Source organism: Canis lupus, chromosome 19 (assembly GCF_048164855.1).
Source record: "Canis lupus baileyi chromosome 19, mCanLup2.hap1, whole genome shotgun sequence".
In the NCBI taxonomy this organism is placed as follows: Eukaryota; Metazoa; Chordata; class Mammalia; order Carnivora; family Canidae; genus Canis; species Canis lupus.
The window spans coordinates 33,226,401-33,248,070 of NC_132856.1; the positions used below are offsets into that span (position 1 = coordinate 33,226,401).

General features: G+C 35.5%; 1 long non-coding RNA gene across 5 annotated transcripts in view; it reads right to left on the reverse strand.

The window, feature by feature from the left end:
• The window catches only part of LOC140610079 (uncharacterized), a 171,205-nt gene that overhangs the window by 98,393 nt on the left and 51,142 nt on the right, over positions 1 to 21,670 (reverse strand). The gene's annotated exons all lie outside the window — the stretch shown is intronic.

Here is a 21,670-nt window from a genome sequence, read left to right on the forward strand (position 1 = left end):
GGAGGGTTTTTTTTTTTTTAATTTTTTAAATTTATTTATGATAGTCACAGAGAGAGAGAGAGAGAGAGGCAGAGACACAGGCAGAGGGAGAAGCAGGCTCCATGCAGGGAGCCCGATGTGGGATTCGATCCCGGGTCTCCAGGATCGCGATCTGGGCCAAAGGCAGGCGCCAAACCGCTGCGCCACCCAGGGATCCCCGGAACTGGAGGGTATTATGCTGAGTGAAGTAAGTCAATCGGAGAAGGACAAAAATTATATGTTCTCATTCATTTGGGGAATATAAATAATAGTGAAAGGGAATATAAGGGAAGGGAGAAGAAATGTGTGGGAAATATCAGAAAAGGAGACAGAACATGAAGACTCCTAACTCTGGGAAACGAACTAGGGGTGGTGGAAGGGGAGGAGGGCGGGGGGTGGGGGTGAATGGGTGACGGGCACTGAGGGGGGCACTTGACGGGATGAGCAACAGGTGCTATTCTGTATGTTGGCAAATTGAACACCAATAAAAAATAAATTTATTATAAATAAAAATATATATATATATAAAGTAGGTCTATTCTACTCCCATTACTCTCTGTTTCCAGTGACTTCCTACACATATTTGACTATTTATTTAAATGAACTTTATAATCAACTTTTCTATACCCAAGGGAAAAAACACTCGATAGTTTATTGGAGTTCTGTTAACTTTATAAATTAACTTAGAGAAAATTAACATTGTTATAATGTTTCCTCTTTCTATCCAAGTATATTGTAAAACTTTTTACATGTTTGAGTTAATTTTTGTGTCTTTCAGGATTATATTTATCATTTTCTTCATTATATGTTTTAGATGTTTCTTTTTAATATTATTCCTAGATATTTTATATTGTTTATAATAAATGGTATCTTCTCTTCTATTACATCTTCCAAATGGTCTATTTCTCTACATAATAAAGCTATTGTTTTCAATATTTATTTTATAACCTACTACTTTACTAAATTCTCTTATTAAGTTGTATGAGTTGTCCCACTGATGTTTTGGGCTTTCCAGATGTAAAATAATATCACTTGAAATATAGATCATTTTTCTTTTTGCAAATCTGCATGTTTTTAATTATTTTCTCTTGTCCTAGGTGCATTGGTCAATATCTTAGCACCAATGTAAAACAACAATGTGCTTATATTTGTCAGATAAAAAATAGGATGCTCAGTTAAAATTGAATTTCAGATAAACCCCCAAATACATGAACATAAAATAACACACTTTCTAAATAATATATGGATCAAACAAAAATCTCAAGAGAAATTTCAAATATTTTGACTAAATGAAAACAACTCATCAAAATTTTGGGGTTGTAGGAAAAGCAGTGAGAATTTTATTGCATGAATGCCTGTACTAGAAAAGAAGAAAGATCTATAATTAATAATAATAGTTTCTAACTTGGGGGGGGTACTTGAGTGGCTCAGTGGTTGAGCATCTGCCTTTGATTCAGGTCATGATCCTGGAGTCTTGGGATTGAGTCCCATATCAAGCTCCCCCAGGGACCCTCTTCTCCTTCTGCCTATGTTTGAGCCTTTCTCTGTGTCTCTCATGAATAAATAAATAAAATTTTTAAAAAATAGTTTCTACATCAGATGTCCTTCAGTAAAGGAATGGATAAATAAACTGTGGACTTTCAGAAAATGGAATATTATTCAGTGCTAAAAAGAAATGTGCTATGGAAGCCATGAGAAGATATGGAGAAACTGTAAATGCATATTACTAAGTGAAATAAGTCAATCTAAAAATGCTACATATTGTATGATTCTAATCTGAAAAGTCTACATACTATAAAACTATATGACATTCTGGAAAAGACAAAACTATCTGGACAGTAGAAAGATCAGTGGTTGCCAGGAGTTAGGCATTAGGGTGAAAAATGAATAATAGAGCACAGATTTTAGAACAGTGAAAATACTAGATGTGATACTAGAATGAGGAATATGTCATTACACATTTGTCCAAATACATGAAATGTACATCTCCAAGAGTGAACCCTTAAGGTAAACTATGGACTCTGGGTGTTTATGATGTATCAGAACCTCAGGAGTGACAGGGTAATCTGAGGATCTGCTGGGTCACAGGACAGGCAGGTGGTGCCAACGTGCTGTGCTGTTCCCAAGCACAGGAGCTGGGTAGCCAGTGGAGAGCAATGGGTGGGTACTGGCTTTCTGCTATAAGCTCTTCAATTATAACAAATGTAACACTCTGGTGAAGGATGTTGATAATGAGGAAGGATTAGCATATGTGGGGGTAGAAGGAGTGTGGGAAATCTCTGTACCTTCTGCCCAATACTGTTGTGAACTTAAAACTGCTCTAAAAAAAAAAAGGACTTAAAAAAAGTCTTAAAAAATTTATATAGAAATCTAAGAACCTCAAATAATGAAAAATATTTTTAAAAATCAAATTTAGCAGCTTTACACTATCTGATTTCAAGATTTATAAAGCTACAGTAATCAAGACAGTGAAATATGACCTAAAGATAGATAGATAGAATAATAGCACAAAATAATCCAGAAACTGACCCACACACATCTGGTCTACAGATTGTTGACAAAAGTGCCAACATAATTCAATGGTGAAATTATAATTCTTTCAATAAATGGAGCTAGAACTGGTTATATGTATAGGAAGAAAAAAGGGTGAGCCTCAACCCCTGCTTCTCACCATACACAAAAAAAAAGCATTCACTCAAATTTAAAAGTTAAAATTATAAAACTTTAAGAGGAAAAAAAAAGAAAAGTTTTATGTTTTTTTGAATCAGAAGGTATCTCACGAACACAAAAATCTCTAATCACAAAAGAAAAAAATGATAAATTGGACTTTACAAAAGTAAAATCTTCCAGTCTTCAAAATACACAAGAAAGTGAAACTGTGTACACTTCTGCAGATCTACCTCCTCCAATAAGTTCTTGGCTAGAGCCCATCCAAAGCATTGCCACAAGCTGGTGATGTGCAAGCACCCCTGACAGGAGCCAGGACCACTCCAAAGGGACTCCTGCCTGGGGGAAGATAACCAGACACACCAGACTGACTGAAGCCCCAGCAATGGGCTAGGGCAGATACCTGCTCTGAATACAGGCTCCACTCACCAATGAAAGCTTCTCAGGAGAAAAAGAGGGAAAGTACCCTGTGGTTCAGTGATACCGCATCTACAGCAAATGCCTGGTCTGACTCAGCTGAAGCACAAAGCTCTGCCCTACTAACAACACAGAAACCAAATCCTACCTATAATAGGCAGAGAGCCACTGCTAAGGACAAAAGTAGCTTAGCCACAGCAGCAGGGTGCACACAATGTACATAGGAGATATCTGTAAAGCACCACGTATTGGTGAACAGGGGACAATGTACTGCAGAGCACTATGGGACCTCCTCTTCATTAGGCCACAGGAAACATAGCTGACTTTCCTAACACATAGAAACAGACACAGATAGTAAACAAAATTAGGAGACAGAGGAATATGTCCCAAATGAAAGAATGGGACAAAATCACAGCAAGAGACCTAAGTGAAATGGAGAGAAGTAAATATGCCTGAAGGAGAATTTAAAGTAATGTTCATAAAGATAGTCAATGGACTTCAGAAAAGAGCAGGGTCTCTCAGTGAGACCCTTAACAAAGAGATAGAAAATATTAAAAAGAACCAATCAGAGAGGAGGAACTCAATAACTGAAATTAAAAATATACTAGATGGTGGAGGAGTAGGGGGAGCCCAAGCTTGTCTTGTCCCTCAAACACTGCTAGTAGTTATCAAATCATTCTGAATACTTAAGAAATCAGAGTTCTGAGCAAACAAAATCTGCAACTCGATATATAGGAAAGCAACCACCTTTTGTAAGATAGTAGGTACATAGTTCACTTGGGGTAGATATAGGTATGAATCAGGCAGCAGGAAGGTACCTTGCTATTGGTGGCTACTGCAAGGTATTAGGAGCTACAGGGCACAAAATCTGAACTTTTGTAAGTTTGCTACTGTCTGGAACAAGCCTGGCTTAAAGGTGCTCAGGTGGCAAAAAGACGCAGAACCTCAGGAGTGACAGGGTAATCTGAGGATCTGCTGGGTCACAGGACAGACAGGTGGTGCCCACGTGCTGTGCTGTTCCCAAGCACAGGAGCTGGGTAGCCAGTGGAGAGCAATGGGTGGGTACTGGCTTTCTGCTATAAACTGCAAACTGCCCTGTGTACATAGTGGTTGTGAGACCACTTTCCTGGGAGAAGGGCAGTGGGTCTTGGTGCCAGCTATCTGCTATAAACTGACTGTGTAGTCATGCAACCACTATCCTGGGACAGGCCAGCAAGTGTGGCATGACTTTCCACCAAAGGAATAGTGTAGGTTCATGCCCCAGGCTCCCTGAAATTTGGAGTTTTGAAACTCGGTCATGTGTCTGAGATAAAAAGGCTCAGACACGGGCAGGGTGAACATAGTGTTCAGAAGGAAACCAGAGACACAAATAAGGTGATTGATTGCTCTTTTGCAGGGGCTTACTGCTCCAAGGCCAGAGAGCAGGGTGCAGCCATTTTCATCCCACCCATCAGTATTAAAAGTCTCAGGGAACAAAACAGGACCACCCAGTGGAGGCTAGAGCTGCTTACACTTAGCTCTGCCCTGCCCTCACTCCCTGCAGATGCATTTCCACTAGAGCAAGTCCACCCAAGAATCAGCATAGCAGGCCCCTCCCTACAAAGACTAGCACAAACAATTAGTGCACACCAAGTTTTTTGATCATAGAGTACTGCAAAGATTCTGCTGTAAGGGAAATAGTACCTAGCTCCCATTTTTCTTTTATTCTTTCTTGTTATTATTTTTTCATTTATTTTCTTATATTTTCCACTTCTTTTCTTATCTTTTATTATTATTTTTAATTTTATTTTTACATATATATATTTGTTTACTTTCATTCCATTTCATATTTTAGTTTATTTTATTTTACTTTTTTATTTTGGGATCTAGATCCTTCTAACAAGCAGATCAAAACACATTCAGGATACATTTTTGTTGTTGTTGTTTTCTTGTTTCATATTTTTGTTTTTCTTCGTTTTTTTTCTGTTTCCTTTTTTTCTCTTTGTTTTCTGTTAGTTCTTTTTTTCTCTTTCTTTTCTTTTTTGGACAAAATGACAAAACAGAGGAATTCACCCCAAAAGAAAGAGCATGAGGTAGAACTCATGGCCAGGAATTTAATCAAAAAAGATATAAGTAAGATGTTCTAAATCAGAATCTAAAACAATGATTATAAAGATACTAGTTGGGCTTGAAGCAAGCATAGGAGACACTAGAGAATCCCTTACTGATGAAATAAAAGAACTAAAATATAGTCAGGCCAAAATTAAAAATTCTATAATCAAGATGTAGTCCCAAGTGGAGGCCACAAAAACAAGGATGGGTGAATCAGTGGCATAGAAGATAAAATTATGGAAAATAATGAAGCTGAAAGAAGAGGGAAAGAAACGATTAGCTCATGAAGGTAGACTTGGGGAATTCAGTGATTCCATAAAGCAAAATATCCATATAATTGGAGTCCCAGAAGAAGAGTGGGGAAAAAAGGGCAGGAGGTTTATTTGAACAAATTATAGCTGAGAACTTCCCTTGCAGAACTTCCCTTCTGCAAAAGGAAATGGGCATTCAAGTAAAAGAGACACAAGGAACTTGCCTCAAAATCAACAAAAACAGGTCAACCAGAACATATCATTGTGAAATTTCAAAATTCAAAGATGAAGAGAGAATTCTTAAAGCAGCTCCAAAGAAGAGGGCCCTAACCTTTTTTTTTTTAATAATAAATTTATTTTTTATTGGTGTTCAATTTGCCAACATACAGAATAACACCCAGTGCTCATCCCATCAAGTGTCCCCCTCAGTGCCCGTCACCCACTCACCCCCACCCCCCGCCCTCCTCCCCTTCCACCACCCCTAGTTCGTTTCCCAGAGTTAGGAGTTTTCATGTTCTGTCTCCCTTTCTGATATTTCCTACCCATTTCTTCTCCCTTCCCTTCTATTCCCTTTCACTATTATTTATATTCCCCAAATGAATGAGACCATATAATGTTTGTCCTTCCTAATAGGGTAGACACATGAGGCTGGCAGCAGACTTGTCCACAGAGAGTTGGTAGGCCAGAAAGACTGACATGATACATTTGATGTGCTAAATGGGAAAAATGTGCAGGCAAGAATACTTTATCCAATAAGACTATCATTCCAAATAGAAGGAGGGACAAAGAATTTCCAAGACAAACAGAAATTAAAGGAGCTTGTGAATATTAAATCAGCCCTACAAGAAATTTAAAAATTCACCCAAGGGCAGAAAAAGAGACCAAATGTAACAAGACCAGAAAGCAACAGAGATAATCTATAGGAATAACTTTACAGGTAATACAATATAATGGCACTAAATTCATATCTTTCAATAATTACTCTGAATGTAAATAGATTGCAAATGTAATGTAACATAAATGCTCCAATCAAAAGACATAGGGTATCAGAATGGATTAAAAAACAAGACCCATTGATATGCTGCTTACAAGAGATTCATTTTAGAACCAAAGACACCACCAGGTTGAAAGTGAGGGGGTGGAGAACAATTTATCATGCTAGTAGATATCAGAAGAAAGTGGAGTAGCCATCCTTTATCAGACAAATCAGATTTTAAATCAAAGACTAATAAGAGATGAAGAAGAACACTATATCATAACAAAGTGGTCAAGCAACAAGATGTAATGATTGTAAATATTTATGCTCCTAACATGGGAGAAGGCAACTATATAAGCCAAATAATAACAAAACTTTAAAAACACATTGATAATAATACAATAATAGTAAGGGACTTCAACACCCCACTCACAGCAATCAACAGATCCTCTATGCAAAAGATCAACAAGGAAACAAGGGCTTTGAATGACATACTGGGCCAGATGGACTTAACAGATACATTAAGAGCATTTCATCCTAAAGCAATAGAGTATACATTCATCTGAGTGCACATGCCACATTCTCCAAAGTAGATAAATACTGGGTCACAAATCATGTCTCAACTGGTACAAAAAAACTGAGATTACATCATGCATACTTTAAGAACACAGTGCTTTAAAATTCGAACTCAATTACAAAAGGAAATTTGGAAGGAACACAAATACATGAAGATTAAAGAGCATCCTACTAAAGAATGAATGGGTCAATCAGGAAATTGAAGAATTTTAAAAATCCATGGAAACAAATGAAAATGAAAACATGGCAGTTCAAAACCTTTGGGATGCAGCAAAGGTGGCCTGAAGAGGGAAGTATATAGCAATACAGGGTTTTTCAAGAACCAAGAAAAGTCTCAAATATACAACCTAATCTTACACCTAAAGGAGCTATAAAAAGAACATCAAATAAAGCCTAAATCCAGCAAGAAAAGAGGAATAATAAAGATTAAAGCAGAAATCAATGATAATAGAAATCAAAAAAACACTAGAACATATCAACTAAACTAAAAGCTGGTTCTTTGAAAGAATTAATAAGGTCAATAAATCACTAGCCAGACTTATCAAAAAGAAAAGAGTAAAGACCCAAATAAATAAAATCATGAATGAAAGAGAAGAGATCACAACCAGTACCAAAGAAATACAAACAATTATAAGAGAATATTATGAGTAATTATATGCCAACAAATTAGGCAGTTTGGAAGAAATGGATAAATTCCTAGAAACATATAAACTACCAAAACTGAAACAGGAAGAAATAGAAAACCTGAACAGACCCATAACCAGCAAAAAAAATGAATCAGTATTCAAAAATACCCAAACAAACAAGAATCTAGGTCCCAGCAGATTCTACCAAATATTTAAAGAAGACATTTAAAGAAGAATTAACACTTATTCTTCTGAAGCTGTCTTAAAAAGTAGAAATGGAATGAAAACTTCCAAACTTATTCTATGAGGCCAGCATTACTTCATCCCAAAACCAGACAAAGAACCCACCAAAAAGAAAAATTACAGACCAATATCCCTGATGAACATGGATGCAAAAATTCTCACCAAGATACTAGCTAATAGCATCCAACAGTACATTAAAAGGATTATTCACCAAGATCAAGTGGGATTTATTCCTGGGCTGCAAGGGTGGTTCAACATCTGCAAATCAATCAATGTGATACACCACATTAATAAAAGAAAGGATAAGAAGCATATAATACTCTCAGTAGATGCAGAAAAAACATTTGACAAAATACAGCATTTTTTATTGATAAAAACTCTCTGAAGTGTAGGGATATAAAGAACATACCTTAATATCATAAAAGCCATGTACAAAAATCCCACAGTGAATATCATCCTCACTTTCTTACATCATACAGAAAAATAAACCCAAAATGGATGAAATATCTAAATGTGAGACAGCAATCCATCAAAATCCTAGAAGAGAACACAGGCAGCAACATCTTTGACCGCAGCCACAGCAACTTCTTGCTAGACATGTCTCCAAAGGCAAGGGAAACAAGAGCAAAAATGAACTATTGGGACTTCATTTAATAAAAAGCTCTTGCACAGCAAGGGAAACAATCAACAAAACCAAAAGGAAACTTGTGGAATGGGAGAAGATACTTGCAAATAATATATCAGATAAAGGGTTAGTATCCAAATCTGTAAAAAAAAAAAAAAAAAAAATCAAACTTAATATCCCAAAAACAAAAAGTCCAGTAAGAAATGGGCAAAAGACATGAACAGATATTTCTCCAAAGAAGACACACAAGTGGCTAATGGACACATGATGAGATTATTCTCAGTATCATCACTCATCATAATGAAAATACAAATCAAAACCACAAGGAGGTAGCACCACACACCAGTCCGAGTGGCTAAAATGAAAAACTCAAGAAACAACAGGTGTTGGTGAGGATAGGAAGAAAGGGGAATCCTTTTATACTGTTGGTTGGGAATGCAAACTGGTACAGTCACTCTGGAAAACAGTATAGATTTCCCTTAAAAAGTTAAAAATAGAACTACCTTATGATCCAGCAATTACACTATAAGATATTAATCAAAAGGATATAAACAGTGATCTGAAGGAGCACATATACCCCAATATTTATAGCAGCAATGTCCACAATTGCCAAGATATGGAAAGAGCCCAGATGTCCATTGACAGAAGAATGGATAAAGAAGGTGTGATATATACGGAATATTACTCAGTCATTAAAAAGAATGAAAATTGCCATTTGCAGTGATGTGGATGGATCTTGAGATATTATGCAAAGTGAGATAAGTTAGTAAGAGAAAGAGAAACATCATATGATTTCACTCATGTGGAATTTAAGAAACAAAACATAAACAACCTGATCTCACCAAATTCAAAAAGATTGAAGGCATACCATGCATCTTTTCCAACCACAATGCTATGAAACAAGAAATCAGCCACAATAAAAAATTCTAGAAAGAACACAAATACAAGGAGGTTAAAAAAAACATGTTACTAAACAATAAATGGGTCAACCAAGAATCAAAGAGTAAATTAAAAAATATATAGAGACAAATGAAAAGGGTTCAAAATCTTGGGGATGTAGCAAAAGTGGTTCTAAGCGGACAGTTAACAACAATACAGGCCTACCTCATGAAGCAAGAAAAATATCAAATAAACAAACTAGTCATACACTTAAAGGAACTAGAAAAAGAAGAACAAACAAAACCCAAAGCCAATAGAAATAAGGAAATAATAAAGATTAGAGCAGAAATAAATGAAATAGAAGCTAAAAAAAAATACCTAATAGAATACATCAGTGAAACCAGGATTGACCTTCGCAAAGATCAACAAAATTGATAAACTTTTATGCAGACTCAACAAAAGAGAGAGAGCAGACTCAAACAAAATCAAAAATGAAAAAGGAATAATAACCATCAACACCACAGAAATAGAAAGGATTAAAAGAGACTATTATGAAAACCTATAAGCCAACAAATTGGACAACCTAGAAGAAATGGATAAATTACTAGAAACATATAACCTCCCAAAACTGAATTAGGAAGAAACAGAAAATTTGAACAGACCAATTACCATCAATGAAATTGAATCAGTAATCCAAAAACTTCCAACAAACAAAAGTCTAGTACCAGATCATTTGCAGGTGACTTCTACCAAACATACAAGAAGAACTAATACATATTTTTCCTCAAATTATTCCCAAAAAATAGAAGATGAAAAAAGGCTTCCAAACTAATTTTATGAGGCCAGCATTACCCTGATACTAAAACTAGCTAAGGGTGCTACCAAAAAAGAGAAATACAGGTTAATATGTCTGATGAACATAGATGCAAAAAAATCCTCAAAAAGTATTAGCAAACCTATCCAAATATCCATTAAAAAAATCATTCACCAAGGGGTGCCTGAGTGGCTCAGTCAATTAAGCATCTGACTCTTGATTTCAGCTCCAGTCATGATCTCAAGATCCTGAGATTGAGCCCCATATTTAGCTCCCTGCTCAGTGGGAATTCTGCTTCAGATTACCTCCTCTCCCTCTCTCTCTCCTTCTGCCCCGTCCCCTGCTCTATCTATCTCTCAAATAAATGATTTCTTTAAAAAATCACTCACCATGACTGACTGAGATTTATTCCCAGGATGGAAGAATGGCTCAATATTGACAAATCAATCAACGTGATATATCACATCACTAAGAGAAAGGATAAGAGCCATATGATAATTTCAATAGATGTAGGAAAAGCATTTGACAAAGTACAACATCCATTCATGATAAACACCCTCAACAAATCTAGATCTAGAAGCATGCAAATTGATAAGGAAGAAGTAAAATTTTCACTAGTTGCAGATGACATGTTGCCGTATATATATGCCGTTCCAAACTATATATATATATACCCTAAAGATTTCACCCCAAAACTATTAGAATTAATAAATAAATTCAGTAAGGTCACAGGAAATTACAAAATTAATATACAGAAATCCATTGTATCTCTTTATAGTTAAGAGTCTGTTTTTCGATTTTCCTCTCTTCTTTTTCCCCAATGATCATTTGTGTTGTTTCTTAAATTCCACATATGAGTGAAATCATGTGGTATTTGTCTTTCTCTGACAGACTTATTTCACTTAGCATAATATTCTAGCTCCATCTACATTGTTAACTATAGGGAACAAACTGGCAGTTCCCAGAGGTGAGATGGATCAGAGAATGGGTGAAATAGGTGAAGGGAATTAACACTGAACTTTCATGATGAGCACTGAGTAATGTATAGAATTGTTCAATCACCATAAGATGTACCTGAAATTAATGTAACACTGTATGTTAACTATATTGGAATTAAAATTAAAAAAAAAAGATTTTGGAGACAAATTTTAAAAAGTGAAACTGCTAGCCACAGATTAAGATAAACTATTCAAAATTAAAAATAAGATCCAGATATATTTGACAAAACTCTCATATCAAGAATATACAAGGAATACCTACAACTGAATAATAAGAAGACTAACAACCAATAAAAATAAAGATACCTGTTATATTGATTCCAAAATTGATCCCATGACTAGTTATTAGCTTAGGAAGACTTCTGACTGCTTAATTTTGCCTAAGGGGCAAAGTATCCAATTTTAGGAATATTGTTAGATTTATTTCATTTAACCTTTTACATACAATGTGAAACAAATTAAAAACCAGAGAGCAGGGGCACCTGGGTAGCTCAGTTGGTTGGGTGCTTGCCTTTGTCTCAGGTCATGATCCCATGGTACTGGGATCAAGCCCCGCATTGGCTCCTTACTCAGTGGGGAGCCTGTTTCTCCCTCTCCCTCTGCCTGCTGCTCTGCCTACTTGTTCTCTCTATCTCTCTTCTCTCTCTGTGTCATATAAATAAATAAACTCTTTGGGGGGAAAAATACCAGAAAGCAGGGACTTCTGTAAGTTTACAGACCAGGTTGTAAGAACTGTTTTGAGCCTGCTCCACTAATACCCGTCCACTAAATGTCTACATATAAGACACTAAAGCAAGAAAAGGGAAAGGAATAAAAATATATTACACAGCTCCACTTCCAAAGAAGTTATAGAAATATGAATATCAAATATTATTTTAACAACAGTTTTGATAGAACTATGTTGGGAGTCATTAACTGAAAAGCAGCTCTTCTGGAAGCTAGGATGTTAGGCAGAAATTAAGAATTAAATCAGAAATTATATCTTGTAAAATGTACACTGATTCACAGAACTGTACCAAGCCAAACTATGATAGTCATTATAGATTGTCATATCACCAGTTTATTCAGACTCATATATTAGACCACAAATAAATTGATGCAAGGGTAATTCCACAGTCTCATTAATTCTAAAAAATAAAACCACTGATGTTCCATCAGCTCCTTAATTTATAAATTCTGACCAATCCTTGCTAAGATCACCCCAAATTTTATAACACCCCTTCACTACTCCCTTTTGAAACTCACTTTTGTTCTGCATCATGTAGGGTCTCCTTTGTTGCAGCAAATAGTAAACTTAACTTGATTTCAGGTGTGATTCTAATGGTCTCTGGACAATATTGAAAGCAGAATGGAAAGACCAAAAAATACAGTATGTGCTGCTGAATCCTCATCCCCCATAGCCAGAAGTGAATAGACAATAAATAAAATTTATAAATAAAGAAATTATAAATCAAGAAGTAACAATAAAAACATGTTATTTAGACACAAGGAGATAGTCATGGAAATAATGAGCTAAAGAAACCAAAAGTGGCTGCCTCAGGGAATGAGTTAGAAGATGGTTATTTTGTTTAAAATCTTGAAGAAGTATTTATTTTTTAAGAACTATTTAAATCTTTAAGCTATGTGCATATATTACTTTGAAAATAATGAAATTAAATTTAAAATAATAAGTTATACAAATATTTTAGGACAAAATAATAAACAAAGCCACTTCTATTTCTTGCTTACCTGAATTTATAGTCACTCAACAGATGTTTCTTTATTGAACACCTTTATTACCAGACACAATTCTAGGTACTAAGGATACAGTAGAGGAAAAAAGACAAAAAAAAAAGTGCCTGCTCTGAAAAAGCTCAGACATAAGAGGAAATTGGACCCCACCTATCCCTCAAAAGGTAAAACAGTTCCAGATCTCATAGCTGGCAAATGGTTAAGCCAGGATTTGAAATAAGGCCATCTGATTCTAGACCTACTGATTTTAATTATAGACAGATTGTGACAGGGACAGGAAGTTTCTAAATGAATCTAGAGCATCTTATAGTGCCAGAAAGTACTCACAAAAAAAAAAAAATAGGACTCCAATAAGGAATGTATATCAAAAGGACATGGTAGCCAACTAAAAGAGATCACAATGGCCAAAATTGTAACAATTTGAACAACAAAATAAGGAAGTATTGGATTATAGCCCAAAGTCCATGAGTAGATATCCATGAGTCCATACTGGCATAGATAAATGGCAAACACGTTCACATGAATATGCATACATACATACATACATACATACATATGAGAGAATAGACAAATCTCTCATGGAGCATTCCATATAATTCATACAGCTACTCTACTCTCTAGGTTGGGGGTGCATAACTCCCCCCTCCTTAAGTATGGGATGTGCATAATGACTTCTTTTCAAAGAGCACAGTATGAAAAGGGGGATAAAAAGAATAAAGGTACAATAAAGAAACTAGACAAACACTACCTCAGCCAGGTGTCAAGATCAATATTAACACTGACATCATATTGATAATATCTTCCTTTAATAGGATGTGATGAGATGGTACTTTACTTTTGTTGTCTTCCTACCAAAGACTCATAATTCCAGGTTAATCATGAGAAAAACATCAAAATATTCCAACTGAAGGGCATTCTACAAACTATATGACCAGTACTCTTTAAAACTCTCAAAGTCATTAAAAACAAGGAAAATCTAAGAAACTTTCAGTTAAGAGGACCCTTAAGGAGACACCACAACTAAATGTAATGTAGTACTCTAGATGGGATTCTGAAACTAAGAAAGGGCATTATGTAAAAACAAAGGAAATATCAATAAAGTCTGACCTTTAGTTATTAATAATATATCAAATTGGTTCATTAATCGTAATACACATACTGTACTAATGCAAGATGTTCATAAAGGAAAAACTAGGTAGAAGCTACTTGGGAACTTTCTGTACTATCTTTGCCATTTTCTGTAAATCTAAAACTGTTTCTTAAAATAAAGTTTATTTTTAAAATATTTGAACAAATGAAAAATATTTGGACAGCTTGGCAATTTGGCAATTAGGGTCTGTTCTGTTCTTCAAAAATAACAATATAGACCCTAGCTGGCTAAGTCTCTTTTTCATGTGCTTTATTAAACAAGCTGTTAAAAATCCAAGGTTATGTATTTCAAATTGAATATTCTAAAAGAAAAGTGTATTAAAAAACATATAGCTAAATATCGAAAGTAGTTCTTTCTAAGGGTGAGATTACAGGTGACCTTTTTGTTATTTTCTGTGTTTTCCTAGTTACCTGCAATGAGTTTGTATTACACATATAACTTCACACATAATACCAAAGAAAAGAAAGGTGCTTTTAGTTAAATATGCAATTAAATAACTGCAGAGTGCACCTTAAATGAAAGAAAAACATTATTCTAGATACTAGAATCTAATACTAGATATCTCATTGGGCTAGCACTTAACATATATTATTTCATTTAGATGTGTAAAATAAAGATGGCCTTCAATTGAATCACATTTGGAGAGCAATTTTATGTTTATGAAGCCATTATAAGTTTACAACAAAAATGCAAAGGCATGCTTTTTAGAATTCTGGTCATGCATTTTTTGCTCCTAAACTGAAAGTACAATTAGTTTCCCACCACCTAACATATCATCTACATTTTTTTCTTGACACATGTTTTTATTTGATCCACTTCTGAAGAGAAGCCAATATACCATGTCATGCCTATATACAAATCTCTTAAACTAATTTAATGCTTCATTGTGAAATAATTGATTTGCGATTCACAGGACATTAATTAACTCATAAGCCTTTAATAGTAAGTAAATAATGAAGTTTAGAAAATGATGGCATGTAATTGAATCTAAAGGGACTCTTTTACACACTCTGTTTTTGTTTTGCTTTTAACATTATATCAAATAAAGATGGACAAAATTGTAATCACATTGATTGCAGATGTTAAGATCACAAATTTTATATATATGTCAATATTTTTACAGAGGGCCCATTTTCTGGGCAAGCCTATCTCAAAATCAAAACTATAATTAATAATCAACATATACTGTTGTTGCAAGTGATTGCTGAAGAAGAATGCTCAGTAAGTTTGTAGATTTGTAGATTGTTTTCTCTAAAGATTTCCAAGAAACATAGAAAAACCTGTTTTTCCCCCAACATCTTTTTCTGGAGGTGACTGCTAAATTCCGGAGAGTGACAATACTATAATTATTGAATGCTGGTTTAGCACTTTATCATATAGTCTGATTTAATCCCTACAATAACTTGTAGTATAGGTACTATTACCTCCAATTTAGAAAAATCTACATAAAGTCACACAGCAGTAGATAGAAGAGCTATGTTTCCAACCAGTGCTATGTCTGATTCCAAAGGCCAGAGCCTAACTACCCTGTTGTACTGTTTCTTAGCAATGGTGTCTCTATTTGAGACTGAGTTAGCTTCGGCTCCCCCACTTACCCAGCTTCCCCTGGGAAGTTGATTTTACCCTAGTTCTATCCTATCTTGTCCAAACCACCCTCATCCCTCATCTAGACTACTGCAGCAGGCTCCTCTCTATAGACCTATGGTCTTCCTCAACCTTTTTTTGTGTGTCTTTCCTCCATCCCCACCCCCAGCCTTAATCCATTCTCCACATTGTAACCACAATTTTTCACAAATCATGAGGCCTATAAGCCATTATCTGTTTGCTGTGTGAATTTCCACCCTTATTTTGCACAATGCTACCCCTCACTCTCAGTGTTCCTGCCACTCTAGTCTCTTTACATATGAATATATACCATAGTCCCTCCTGCTACAGAACCATTGTATTTACTGTTTCCTCTCCCTGGATGACTGCCTAGTTAACTCACCCATCACATAACTCTTAATATACCATCAGGAAGCCTTCCTTGACCTCAAGACCAAGACTTAACTCCTCCTATTATATACTCTAGTAACAGGCATTTCTGTTCTGTTACATGTGTCATTACAATGTTATGTTTGTTTTTGTTATTACTTGATTAATGTCTGGTCTAAGCCTCTATGCCTTACTATGCACCAGATTATAAGTTTGGTGAAGGACTCTGTTTGCTTTTGCTCCCTATGTTATGATTTTGCACACAGTAAGCTTCCAACAAATTCCTAATGATGAATATTCCCATTCTCTTCTACCATTATCATCTAGATAGGGACTACTATCGTTCTCCAATAAGAAGAATGTTCTCTGACCCTCCACAAGGTCAAAGGCAGGAGTGAAAGCAGGGCAAGAAAGAGGAAAGAAATGTCAATAGTAGTGACTGCAGAATAAACCTTCTGGGATCCATGGACAAGAATTCCAACAGCTACTTTAAATTCTAGGTATTAGTTTCAAATGTATATTTCCAGCCTTCAATTATCCCCTGAACTACAAATTTCTATATATGTCTATTTAACATCTCCACTGGAATTTCAAAGAGGCATTTCAAATTTAACATGCCTCAAATTGAACTATTTTGATTTCTCCTCTAAATTCATTCTTCCCTAGTTTTCCCCAACTCAATAAAGGCATCACCTTGTATCTAATGCTCAGGCCAAAAACCTAAAAATCAAGCCTGATTTTCCTCTTTCTTATACAATCTACATCTAAATTCAAATTTGTCCCTGTTCAAAACTCTCCAATGGCTCCTATTGTACTTAGAATAAAAACTAAAATCTTTATTTGATTTAAGACTCTTAAGTCTCCTTAAGACTCTTTATAATGTGGCCCCTCATCACCTCTTTCATCTCATTTCCTCCATTGCTTCCTTCTTCATAATAGTTCAGCATCATTGGCTTCTTTATCAATGTTCCAGGAAAACACACATGACCAACTCAGAATCTTTGTATTTGCTTCCCTGTGCCTAAAAGAGTCCTACCTCAGATATTTGCTCAGCTAATATTCCATCACTGCCTTCAGGACACTGTTCACATGTTCCCTTATGGAGAGGTCTTCCCTCAGCACCATATCTACATAGCCCTCATTGTTGCTCTAAGCTCTGTATTTCTTTCCCTTTTCCAAATAGTACTTATCAGTAATGTATTAAATCATATATTTATTTACATATTTATTCATTTATGCCCACACTGCTATATTTTAAAGCCCTCAAGGGTTATCTATTCTGTTAAGCATCTAGGAGCTTAATAATTATCCCATGAATGAATGAACATTATTGTCAAAGCTCAATTCTTTTGAATTATTTAAGTTTGATTTTTTACATCAACCAGATTTGGAATATGAAATAAATGAACTATTTAATAACTAATGTTAAAAAAGATACCAGTGGGGAAAAAAAGATAGCTATGCAAAATGTAATCTTTTAATGATTAGCTAGAATGATTACAAATCTGTCCAAGTAGTTTTTAAAAATTAATTAATTAAAGCTTTATTGTTGTAGTTTCTTAATTGGTTTAGGAAATTTTAGAATCAGATGAATTATTTCCTTTATTGCTTCCCCTTAGCCTGAGTCTGAGAAGTTCATTATTAACAGCTACTCATGACAATATTATGGTAATAATACTATGTGTCAATGCAAAGATCATATAATTATAGGAAAAAAGACAATAATGTAAAAAGCAATAAAATTTTTAAGTAATTCACCCTGTGATTACTCAGTAAGTAAAAGCATAAGAGACATGGACAGAAGCTCACTGTTAATTTTTTCTTTATATTATACTAACATTAACACCAAAGAATTATAAATTCCTGTTTCAGACAAAAAAGAAAGATGTCAGGCAAATTAACACTATGTTTTCCATTTTAGGTGATGGATACTTCATTTTAAAATTTCCAGCATGCCAGAGGGAAGCTAAGAGAGCTTAAAAGGACACACTTATCTAAACAGTTCAGAAAAGCTGGGAGTCAGCCTAGACACTCCTCCTCCCTGAGCTAGGAGCCCACTTCTCCCACAATTCAGTTTAAGGACAGTTTAGCCACTGTCCTAATCTTCTTGCTCAGATTATAAAGTAGTTTCTAGAAAGGTCTCTCCACATTCACCTGTTTTCCCTCAGATCCATTCTCCAGTTTATAACAGAGGATATTCTATCATGCAAATCAAGTAATTTGTGCCTCTATTCCTTAAAAACATACAGTGACTTCTCTTTTCTTTTAGGAGAATTCTGGCTCTTAATATGACCTAAGGATCACATGTGTTCTGGCTGCCTAATTCCCCAACCTCATTATAAACCACTTTCACCTTTGCTCTTTCCACTTGACCCACACCATTCTCCTGTTAGATCCTTCAAAGTGTCAAATGCCTTTTTGCCTCAAAGCCCCCTCATAGGTATCATTCTGATTTCAGATCAAAGGTCACTCCCTCAGGGGAAGTCTCCCAGTCCCTCTAGACCAGGTTGTCCAGCTACAAATACTCATAGGTGCTATCTGCATTTTTCCATCCCAATATATGTCATAACTACACATTTAATTTACTTTAATTTAAATTAAATTTAATTTAATACTATTCCTCTTCTACATTACTCCTTGTAAGCATCCTGAAAGCAAGAACCACAGTAGTGTTATTTGCTCTTATATCTCATCACCAAATATATACTCTAGTATACAGAAGTTCAGTAAATATTCATTGAATGATAACAGCATGAGATGAGAAGAAACAGTCAAATATTGGCATTAGGAATCTGTGCTACATTTAAGAGCACTTTCCCAGCATCAGTGAACTTTGGAATGGGGTCCCCCAAAAAGGCTAAAGAATATATATTTATATCTGTCTCAAGCTGCACCATACAACATGGTAGCCACTAGCCAAATGTGGCTATTGAGTTCTTGAAATGTGAGAAATGTCCTAAATTTTTATATTGACTATTGTTGAAGTAATATTTTGGATATATTGGGTAAACTTAAAATATATTGCTAAACTTAATTTCACCTCTCTTTTTTTTTTCTTTTCTAATGTAACTACTAGGAAATTTAAAATATATGCATCTCACATTATATTTCTATTAGACCATGGTAGTCTGTGGTATTTCAGGATAATACTGCCTAAAGATAGGCATGACATAGTGAGACAAGCTGTTGACATGGATCTGAGTACTGTAAAAATCCCTGAAGATTCTTCTTGTGCTAGCAATGTGTTTCTGTCTCCCAATGTCATCCTGTCCCACTTGGCTGTGCCTGTGCTATTTCACCACACACCCAAATATTTGTTCAACATATGGCCCTACTTGGCCAAACAATCTTTACAAACTGAATTTCAAAGCTCCTCCTTATGCTTTCATTTAATCAATATCTTAAAGTCTAACATAAAGTTTGCAAAGTTCAGCTTTCTCACTTTACTGAATTACAAGTGGTCAGTTTATTGATAGAGGGCTTGGGACAAAGTGTCATTTCTACCCAAGGTAACTAGGAACAAAACATTGCAAGCAGCAGCTCTGTTTAGAATTGCAGATGCAGGGTTTTATGGATTCTCTACATAACCTCTGAAAGTTTCGCCCCTCAGAATTTTCTTTGCACTCCTATGGCAATTTGCCCATGTTCTTTTCACACGTTGTCTTCCTCTTAAGATCCTGAGGCAAGTGAATGTATGGATTTATCTTGGTATCCCTACCATCTAGGCTAGCAGAGTGCCTAACACAAAGGAAGTCCTCAATAAATCTTGTCTAGAATGTGTTGAGTGAATGTACTTTTCCTTACTCTGATCATTCCTTAACTCTAACCCTAGCACTGACTATAGATTCAATTTATAGGCTTGTACTTAATGAACCTTGCCCAGGGATTATTTTAGGACCATTTCATGAGTATGTGTTTTGAACGGCTAAATCAAAGATAAGAGTATCAAACCTTCTTAAAATGCTTAAGGCTATGCTTTAAGTATTTCATAGGTTCAATATACACTAACTGACTAACAAATTGTAATCATTAGATCAAATACTATTCCCACATTTAGGTAAAGGATCAGGCTATGATTGCTCTTACCATACTACACTTCCTGGTCAAAGACTGCTTAGGTATACAATTAGTATTCACACAACTTAGTGAGTGTACCTCTAACATGTAAGCTACAGTTTAGGATAAGCTGCAATCACTGAAATATGAAATCTGAATAATTCCTTTTGTTTTTTTTTTTTTTTTTTTAATTTATTTATGACAGTCATACAGAGAGAGAGAGAGAGACAGAGACACAGGCAGAGGGAGAAGCAGGCTCCATGCACCGGGAGCCCGATGTGGGATTCGATCCCGGGTCTCCAGGATCGCGCCCTGGGCCAAAGGCAGGCGCCAAACCGCTGCGCCACCCAGGGATCCCTGAATAATTCCTTTTGAACATAAACTCTTCACAACATAAAGATGATTGAGAAACTACATTAAGAATGTGTACTGAATAATAATAATATGTACTGAATAATTAGGTCTAGGTGAGTAGAGTCACAAAGTAGTTGTGGGTACATGATAGACTAATATTTACAACCTTCATGTTTGACCAGCTGCAACCAAGACCTTGCTTCTGCACAAGGACATTGAGAGGCACAGCAGCATGCCTGTTGACTGCCAGAAATCAACATGAGGAGACAGATAACCATAGTACCTGACAGCCTAAGAGATTCGCTGTTTCAGCAAAAGCATCAGGCAGTCTAACCAGGTGAAGGACAATGCAGCAAATATCCATAGTTCCAGGAATGTTTGCTAATGGGAGGGAAGTCCAAGTGTACTCTTGGGCTGAGTCCAACATCTGAATGAAATCTGAACATTATCCACTGAGGTATAAGTAAATTGGAAATTCAGTTTTGGAGATTTCAATTGGATGATTCTCATCAAGAAGTCACAACCTCAAGGCAGAAGAGATTTTGCTTTACAGCAGCTTGTTCTTCTACACTGGTAACCCAGGCAGTAATATTATATCATAGGAGGATTGTTTTTAATGGTTAAAGGGTTGTGTGTGCATGGATGTGTGTTACTCCTCCAAGTTTGTAAACCTTATCAACATTTATATATATATATATAAATGGCTGACCTGGCCTACATCCAGGTCATTATTATTTTTATCCTTGGTCACCATCGACTGCTTTAGCAATGGTCTAGAGAAAATGTGTATGGAGAAATTGCAATCCCATTTCAGTAATTGATAGATAGTGGGTTCTAGGCATTGCAGCAGTCAAAAACTCCAGCCATTCCATTTTTCCATAAATAAAGGAATAATGAATTGATGTGGATTCAACTATAGGCATTAACATTATCTTTGCCAATGTATTCTCTTCTTGCTAAAAACTGCAACTTGCCATTTTGCAAACAATCAATTTTGCAAGAATCTCATACTAACTCATAAAAGGCTATTTAACCCATTATATGAATGAGATGATATGGAAGGAAAAATAACAGGTAAATGGGGAAGGGACAGGAAGAAAAATATGGGATTCCCTAGAGCAATAATAATACATAGGAAAGTTCTAAGGGGAATTATAAATTCATTTAGCAATATTATGAATTAGAATATTGGATTATCTGAGAACCCAACCACATTTGTAATGA